Source organism: Muntiacus reevesi, chromosome 2 (assembly GCF_963930625.1).
Source record: "Muntiacus reevesi chromosome 2, mMunRee1.1, whole genome shotgun sequence".
NCBI lineage: Eukaryota > Metazoa > Chordata > Mammalia > Artiodactyla > Cervidae > Muntiacus > Muntiacus reevesi.
This window is the reverse complement of record NC_089250.1, coordinates 225,933,824-225,941,727: the sequence shown is the minus strand read 5'-3', so window position 1 is coordinate 225,941,727 and position 7,904 is coordinate 225,933,824. Positions and strand designations below refer to the sequence as shown.

Here is a 7,904-nt window from a genome sequence, read left to right as displayed (position 1 = left end):
TGTCAAAGCCTTGCTTGGAGAATTTTGAGCATTACTTTGCTAGCATGTGAGATGAGTACAATTGTGTGGTAGTTTGAACATTCTTTGGCATTGCCTTTCTTTGGGATTAGAATGAAAACTGACCTTTTCCAGTCCTGTGGCCACTGCTGAGTTTTCCAAATTTGCCAGCATATTGAGTGCCACATTTTCACAGAGCCATCTTTTAGGACTTGAAATGGTTCAGCTGGAATTCCGTCACCTCCACTAGCTTTGTTCGTAGTGATGCTTTCTAAGGCCCACTTGACTTTGGACTCCAGGAGATCTGGCTCTAGGTGAGTGATCACACCATCTTGGTTATTTGGGTGATGAAGATCTTTTTTGTAGAGTTCTTCTGTATATTCTTGCCACCTCTTCTTAATATCTTCTGCTTCTGTTAGGTCCATCCCATTTCTGTCCTTTATTGTGCCCATCTTTGCATGAAAATTTCCCTTGGTATCTCTAATTTTCTTGAAGAGATTTCTAGTCTTTCCCATTTTATTGTTTTCCTCTGTTTCTTTGCATTGCTCACTGAGGAAGACTTTCTTGTCTCTCCTTGCTATTCTTTGAAACTCTGCATTCAGATGGATATATCTTTTCTTTTCTCCTTTGTCTTTCACTTCTCTTCTTTTTTCAGCTATTTGTAAGGCCTCCTCAGACAACCATTTTGCCTTTTTGCATTTCTTTTTCTTGGGGATGGTCTTGATCACTGCCTCTTGTACAATGTCCTGAACCTCTGTCCATAGTTCTTCAGGCACTCTGTCTATCAGATCTAATCCCTTGAATCTATTTGTCACTTGCACTCTATAATCGTAAGGGATTTGATTTAGGTCATACATACATGGTCTAGTGATTTCCCCTTCTTTCTTCAATTTCAGTCTGAATTTGGCAATAAGGAGTTCATGGTCTGAGCCACAGTCAGCCATAGTCTCAGACATTAATCTGTTTTCTTGGATTTTTGATTTGTCTTTTATTTCCCACTAGGATATTAGTAGAAATCTAACCAGTTCATCCTAAAGGAGATCAGCCCTGAATATTCATTGGAAGGACTGATGCTAAAGCTGAAACTCCGATACTTTGGCCACCTGATGGGAAAAATTGACTCATTGGAAAAGACCCTGATGCTGGGAAAGATTGAAAGCAGGAGGAGAAGGGGGTAAGAGAGGATGAGGTGGTTGGAAGGCATCACCAACTGAATGGACACGAGTTTGAGCAAACCCCGGGAGTAGTGGGTGATGGACAGGGAAGACTGGCATGCTGTAGTCCATGGGGTTCACGAAGAGTCAGACACGACTGAGTGGCTGAACTAACTGACTGACTGACTCGGCCCAGTATGAATTCACATTGTTGTCCCTTAGAGCAACGGGATCCCCTCAGCTTTCTAACACCTGTAGCACACAGACTGGAGCCAGTGGTTTTAGATTTACAGGTGAATAGGTATCATCTAAGGTTTTCTATTGTTTTTAATCTCTTGGGTCAAAATGTCACAGAGTGGTGTGTGTCCTCATTTACTTATAAACCCAGGTTTTTCCCATTCCATTCTACACGGGACTGCCGACAGCCAGTCAATAAATACTGTTCTGCCTCCTACGAGGCACAAGGCTCTGGGATGGAGTTAATGAATCCAAAGTTTGGGGCCTGCCTCCCCAGGACACTCAGTCATGTGGGAGATGAGTGCTGAACATGTCACAAGAGAGGCTTAATAAAATCAACACAGATGCCAAGTTTTGGAGGGAGAAGGGCAGGTATTCCATAAGAACAGAGCGGGGGCTCCTCAGGCTGAGGCAGGAAGGCTTCCTGGAGGAAGGGACATCTCAGTGGAAACCTCAAAAGTCAGTAGAGGCTCCTCAAGCCAAGAGGGCCAGCCAAACACAGGGTCTTTGCCCAAATTCCAGAATCCCAGGCCCCAGCTCACATAGTCAGATTCTGGCCGGAGCAGCAGGCTTCTCTCTCTCCCTACTGCCTTCCACCTTCCTTGTCAGCAGCTGGCCCTTAACAAGTGACTAATCTTCAGCGCGTTTGATATGGAATGGGCAGCGAAAATAATCACCTGTCAAGGATTCCATCTTCATGAAGGACACGGCAGCGATCAGGTTTCAGGATGCGTGGGTGCGTGAACCCTGGGGAGCTCCCCTTCAAACAGGACATTGATCTTCCCTCCGTCACCCTGGATGGCCCACATCGAGCCGCAGCTCATATTTCCTGGACCTTTAGGGGGAGATGAGTGCAAGGAGGCCAGCAATGGCTCAGAGATACGGGGCCCCCGCCCACTGTGAGGTGTGCAGGAAGCGGCCAAACGGTTACTATTCCTGAGTATTCCCCAGGTGCCAGGCACCACACTCAGCATGCTCACTGCACCAGCTGACTTCCTCCTTCAGATCCTTGGATTTGGAGATTTCTCATGTTCAAGCCTGAACTCTGGATTCCCCGCCCACCTGACCCCCTCCCAGTCCATCAACAAATCCACCTTAAACACCCAGCCATCTGCCACCTGGGCTGGTGCCCGCTGACCCATAGACTAGAATGGGTGGCATTCACTCATTCTGACAGACTGCCCCCAGGGCCCTAGAGCTGTCCAGCTTCCCGACCATTCCAAGACCCAGTTCTGGGACTCTCCTGTTCAATCCCAGAACAGCTCAGGATTCCTTTTTTCTTGTGTTAGAAATGTTCTCACGGCAGTGACAAATCCCTAAGTGATGGAGCTTTGTTTTCTTCCTTCCTGGTAGTATAATACTAGTTAACAGGATTGTTTGAATGGCCCCAAATACAACAAAATCCTTTCCCTCTTAATGTGTCTGGATGAGCAGGGACAGCAATGCTTGGCATTCCCTTGGTGTGATTTTTCATCTCCTTCTATCTTCTTGCCTTCACTCATGGAGACAGGGAGAGGGAGATGGATGGGAATGATTCATTCTCCAGCTTAGCCTGGCTCCAGCCTCAATGGCAAATACGTGGATTTTGTCCAAAACTAGATGAACACGATGGCCTCATATTTGGGATGAAGCCAGCAACGCCCTTGGAACAGGGCTATTCTGTCACTGTCACAGGCTCGCAGGGAAATGACTGTCGTTTTTATTTTGCTGGGGGATGGTCACTAACCATGAAGGGTAGGGGGCCATGTGAAGGTCATTCCTTGTGCTATTTTGCTTTTGCAGTGCTAAATTAGTAATGGAAGAGCCTGACCAAAGAGTTTTTCCTCCCAGCATTTAATGAAAGGCACAGGTGTGGCTGAGGGGCACTCAGCCATGTGTGGCTTAGGGCAGCGGGAGAGTGGGTTCCAAGAGTTCCTATCTACGTGGAATCAGTCCTGTTCTGATTTAAGACGAGCTGGTTGCCAAGTAGAAAATACAAGGAACTCTTTTCTTTCCCAGTCTGGATGCTTTTTTTGGGCTGTGTGTGTGTGTTGCTTTTTAACGAAGGTCAAGCTGAACACTGGCTCCAAAACCTTTAGCCAGATCTAAGGAAAAGTGTTGAACTTGAGAAAAGAAAACCTGGGCATGGCTTAGGCATCTCTTCACTCCAGTTAGGATGACTGAGGTGTTATTTCCAAGGACGGAAGCAGATGAAGGCAGGGAGCTGGTGTGGCAACAGGGTTTCAGAAATCACCACCATCATCCCTGACACCACTATCACCATCTTCATCATCGCTGTCACCAATTTTCTCACCACCACCGTCATCATCTCCATTACCATCATCATCACCGTCATAATCACCACCACCATCATTACTGTCATCATTGTTGTCATCACATCACTAACTTAATTTGACCGCCTACTATGTGCCAGACACCATGTTAAGCCCTCAATGTACACCTCCCTCTTATTTTTCTCCCTACGCTCTGTTCCATTTTTCTTCTTGGCACTTAGCTCTAAGGGGCATTGCATCGTATCTTGGTTGGTATGCTGTTTCCTTTTTCCCTCCCTTCTCTGCTCGGAATGGAAACTCCACAAGGGCTTTATTAGCTGTATTGACACTAGAATTCCCAGGACCTAGCCCAGTGCCTGTGAGTGACCTTGTAGGTGACTGACAAATAGTATTAAATAGTTGAATGAAAGAGTATTATTAATGACAAATTAGATACTTTCACTGCTCTCACTGTGGAGATGGGAGGAGTGAAGCTCAGGATCTAAATAGCAATAGCTTGCCCAAGACTGTTGGTCCCAGAGTCAGGACTCAGAGTGAGGTGGTTAACACCAATCTCAGACTTCACCCTCTAGACAAAGCTGTGCCTTGGTCTTTGCTCCTGAGTTAACAAGCTACAGATGCTTCAAGACTTTTAAATCTCTACACCTCTGGTTATTTTTCTGAAGCAAATGGACTGCATCACTACTCTCCAAAAGGAGGGGAAAAAAAAGTCCCGTAAGAGTGAAAAACCACCCACATCTGCTTCTCTGCTTGACATGAAAACATGAGCTTGTGTCTCCAAAACTCTTAATTAATGACTTGCCAAAGTACGAACCATTTGCCCAGACCAAGGCAAGGATAAAGGTTGACTGACAAGGCTCTAATTAAACCCCAATTTATAATCTAACAGCCTGAGATCTTTCAGGTCAAAAAGGGCTTTGATCCTAGAAATTGTGCTAATATGCATTCCCCCACCCCCAGCTCCTCCATCTCTGTCTGGTGCACCTCCCCCCACTCCCCCACAACCCCCCCCCACACACCCCTACAGCCCTCAGACCCCCCAACCCCCTCCACCCTGGACTTAAGGATGGGTGCTGTAGTGGCAGGGCTGTAGCCCTGTTGAAAAGAAATTAGTTCCCTGCCGTGGCTGAATGAGCTGTCTTTAAAAATAACAACAAGCCAACATGGGGTCTTGAGATAGCAATCTGGCCATGGGCTCCCTCAGTGGGGATGTCGTTTGCATAGCAAGCAGGCCAGATGGTTCTGAGACAAATTCCAGTATCTGTGACGATGGGGGAGCTGGGCTGCCCAGGACAGGGGAGAGGCAGGGTGTGGGTGGAGGCTGAGGTGGGGGGGGGGTTGCCCTTGTGGGACTCTAGGGAACTGACGTTCTCTAATGACATGCAGGGAGGGGCATCCAACTTTAAAAATGAATAATGAAAGTGAAAGTCACTCAGTCATTTCAGACTCTTTGTCACCATGGACTGTATAGTCCATGGACTTCTCCAGGCCTGAATACTGGAGTGGATAGCCTTTCCCTTCTCCAGGGGATCTTCCCAACCCAGGAATCAAACCCAGGTCTTCTGCATTGCATACAGATTCTTTACCAGCTGAGCCACAGTTCAGTTCAGTTCAGTTGCTCAGTCATGTCCGACTCTTTGCGACCCCCTGAATCGCAGCACGCCAGGCCTCCCTGTCCATCAGCAACTCCCGGAGTCTACCCAAACCCATGTCCATCGAGTCAGTGATGCCATCCAGCCATCTCATCCTCTGTCATCCCCTTCTCCTCCTGCCCCCAATCCTTCCCAGCATTAGGGTCTTTTCCAATGAGTCAACTCTTTGCATGAGGTGGCCAAAGTATTGGAGTTTCAACTTCAGCATCAGTCCTTCCAATGAACACCCAGGACTGATCTCCTTTAGGATGGACTGGTTGGATCTCCTTGCAGTCCAAGGGACTCTCAAGAGTCTTCTCCAACACCACAGTTCAAAAGCATCAATTCTTCTGTGCTCAGCTTTCTTTATAGTCCAACTCTCACATCCATACATGACTATTGGAAAAACCATAGCCTTGACTAGACAGACCTTTGTTGGCAAAGTAATGTCTCTGATTTAAATATGCTATTTAGGTTGGTCATAACTTTCCTTCCAAGGAGTGAAACACAAAAACGAATAATAGGCAATAATGTTTAGGAAATAACCAGGCCACACAACTGGAGGAGTGGATGTGTCTGTGATGGTTTGGGTGTGAGGCAGCCAGCAAGCTGAAGCCAGGAGTCTTTGTTTCCCTAGTCAGTTGGAGAGGGCCACATAAGTGGGGCCAGATTGAGGGATTTAGACAATCTGGGAAATTTTAAAAATATTGGATGAGTGATATAAAGAATATCGGATGAGTGACCCACTTTTACTGTGTCAATTGTACTTGAAAAATAACAAGCAAACAAATGGATCAAAATAACATAACCATATTAGCTGCCCTTACAACCAATTAATTTATTTTAAAAAGATTATTATTATTTTTTTTTTCATAGTTAGGAATTCCTTTATTCCTTATCAAAACAATTTTAACAGTAAATGTAGATTAAATGCTTTTATTTTTACATATAAGTTATCCTTTTTTGGATATATCTTTCATCAAGACTCTGCCACATTTACACCATGTTCTTCCAGTGAGAGGGTAAAATTGCACATGAATCTTATTCAAAGAACATGGTACTGTAACAGACCAAAAAAACATGGAACTTAGGAGAGTTTTACCACAAACACATTTAAACTTCTTCCCAGTAAAAAAAAAAAATCTGTTGTTGCTTCAGAGATAACTTTATGAATTAAAAGGTCTTTAGGACAATCCAGATGAAGAGTCAGCAAGTATTTTAAGTAAATTCCAATGACTTGAACTTCATGTCCAAACTAGATATTCAGTGTTTTCTTTATTGCAAATATGATGTCTTTAACCTGAGGTACAGAGTTGTCTTCTAGAATCTTTGCATAAGGCATAGGCACATCGGCACCAGTGACACGAACTGCAGGAGCATCCAGGAAATTGAACGCGGGGCCTTCCATGATCCTGGCACAGATTTCAGCTCCTACTCCGAATTGTGGCCAGCCTCCTTCCACAGTTACAATGTGATTGGTCTTCATGACACTGGCTTCTATTGTTTCAATGTCCATTGGCCTGATGGTTCGCAAATTTATCACCTCACATTCAATTCCCTCTTTAGACAGCACTGTTGCAGCTTCTAAGCAGTGGCCCACAGGTCTTGAATGAGCAACTATAGTTACGTGTGTTCCTGGCCTTTCTATTTTGGCTTTTCCAATAGGGATCAGAAAATCTTTTGACTGAGCTTCTGAAGGAAGTTCAAAAGGTACTCCATACATCAATTCATTCTCCAGCACCACCACTGGGTTGTTATCCCGAATGGCTGATTTAATAAGCCCTTTTGCATCCTCTGAACTCCAGGGGCTGACCACCTTTAAGCCTGGGCAATGCCCATACCAGGCAGCAAAACACTGTGAGTGCTGGGCAGCTACACCTGCTGAGGCGCCATTGGGCCCCCTGAAGACTATGGGCACAGACTGAAGGCCCCCTGACATGTAGTACGTCTTGGCAGCTGAGTTTATAACCTGGTCGATGGCTTGCATAGAGAAATTGAAGGTCATGAATTCACAAATGGGCCGTAACCCAGCCATAGCTGCACCTACAGCAATTCCAGCAAAACCCATCTCAGATATGGGAGTATCTATGATCCTCTTATCTCCATATTTCTTCCACAGGCCTCGACTAACCTTATATGCCCCATCGTACTGGGCAACTTCTTCCCCAAGGAGAAATACCTTCTCATCTCTTTCCAGCTCCTCATCCATGCCTTGATTTATAGCCTCACGAACTGTCACCTGCAGTGCAGCCGGCGCGGTCCGATGGAACCGCCTCCTCAGCAGCCCGGAGACCTGCTCAAGGGGTCTCCGCACCAACACAGCAACCACCGCCATCTTGACCGTGTCCTCCAGCCGCTGCGAATGACCTATTTTAAAAAGATTATTTTAAACACACACCCAAAGTGGGGAGAACAGCATCCTAGATGAAAGGTGGGCATTCTCATGAAAAGGTAGTTGGTGTTGGTAGACGCATTTCTACACACTTACGTTGTCCTGATTTTTCTCACTTATCCCTTGGTAAAAAGGTCAGTTCTAAATCAGCCAAGCTCAAGGTCCAACATTTGTAGGGTGGCCATAAGTTCCTGTTGGGCTGGGACAGTTAAATTGAGGC

At 45.8% G+C, this 7,904-nt stretch overlaps 1 pseudogene; it reads right to left on the bottom strand.

Annotated features, from left to right (window-relative positions):
• Positions 1-6,212: 6,212 nt before the first annotated feature.
• On the bottom strand, positions 6,213-7,646 carry LOC136158641 (pyruvate dehydrogenase E1 component subunit beta, mitochondrial pseudogene; annotated as a pseudogene).
• Between the last annotated feature and the right edge of the window lie 258 nt (positions 7,647-7,904).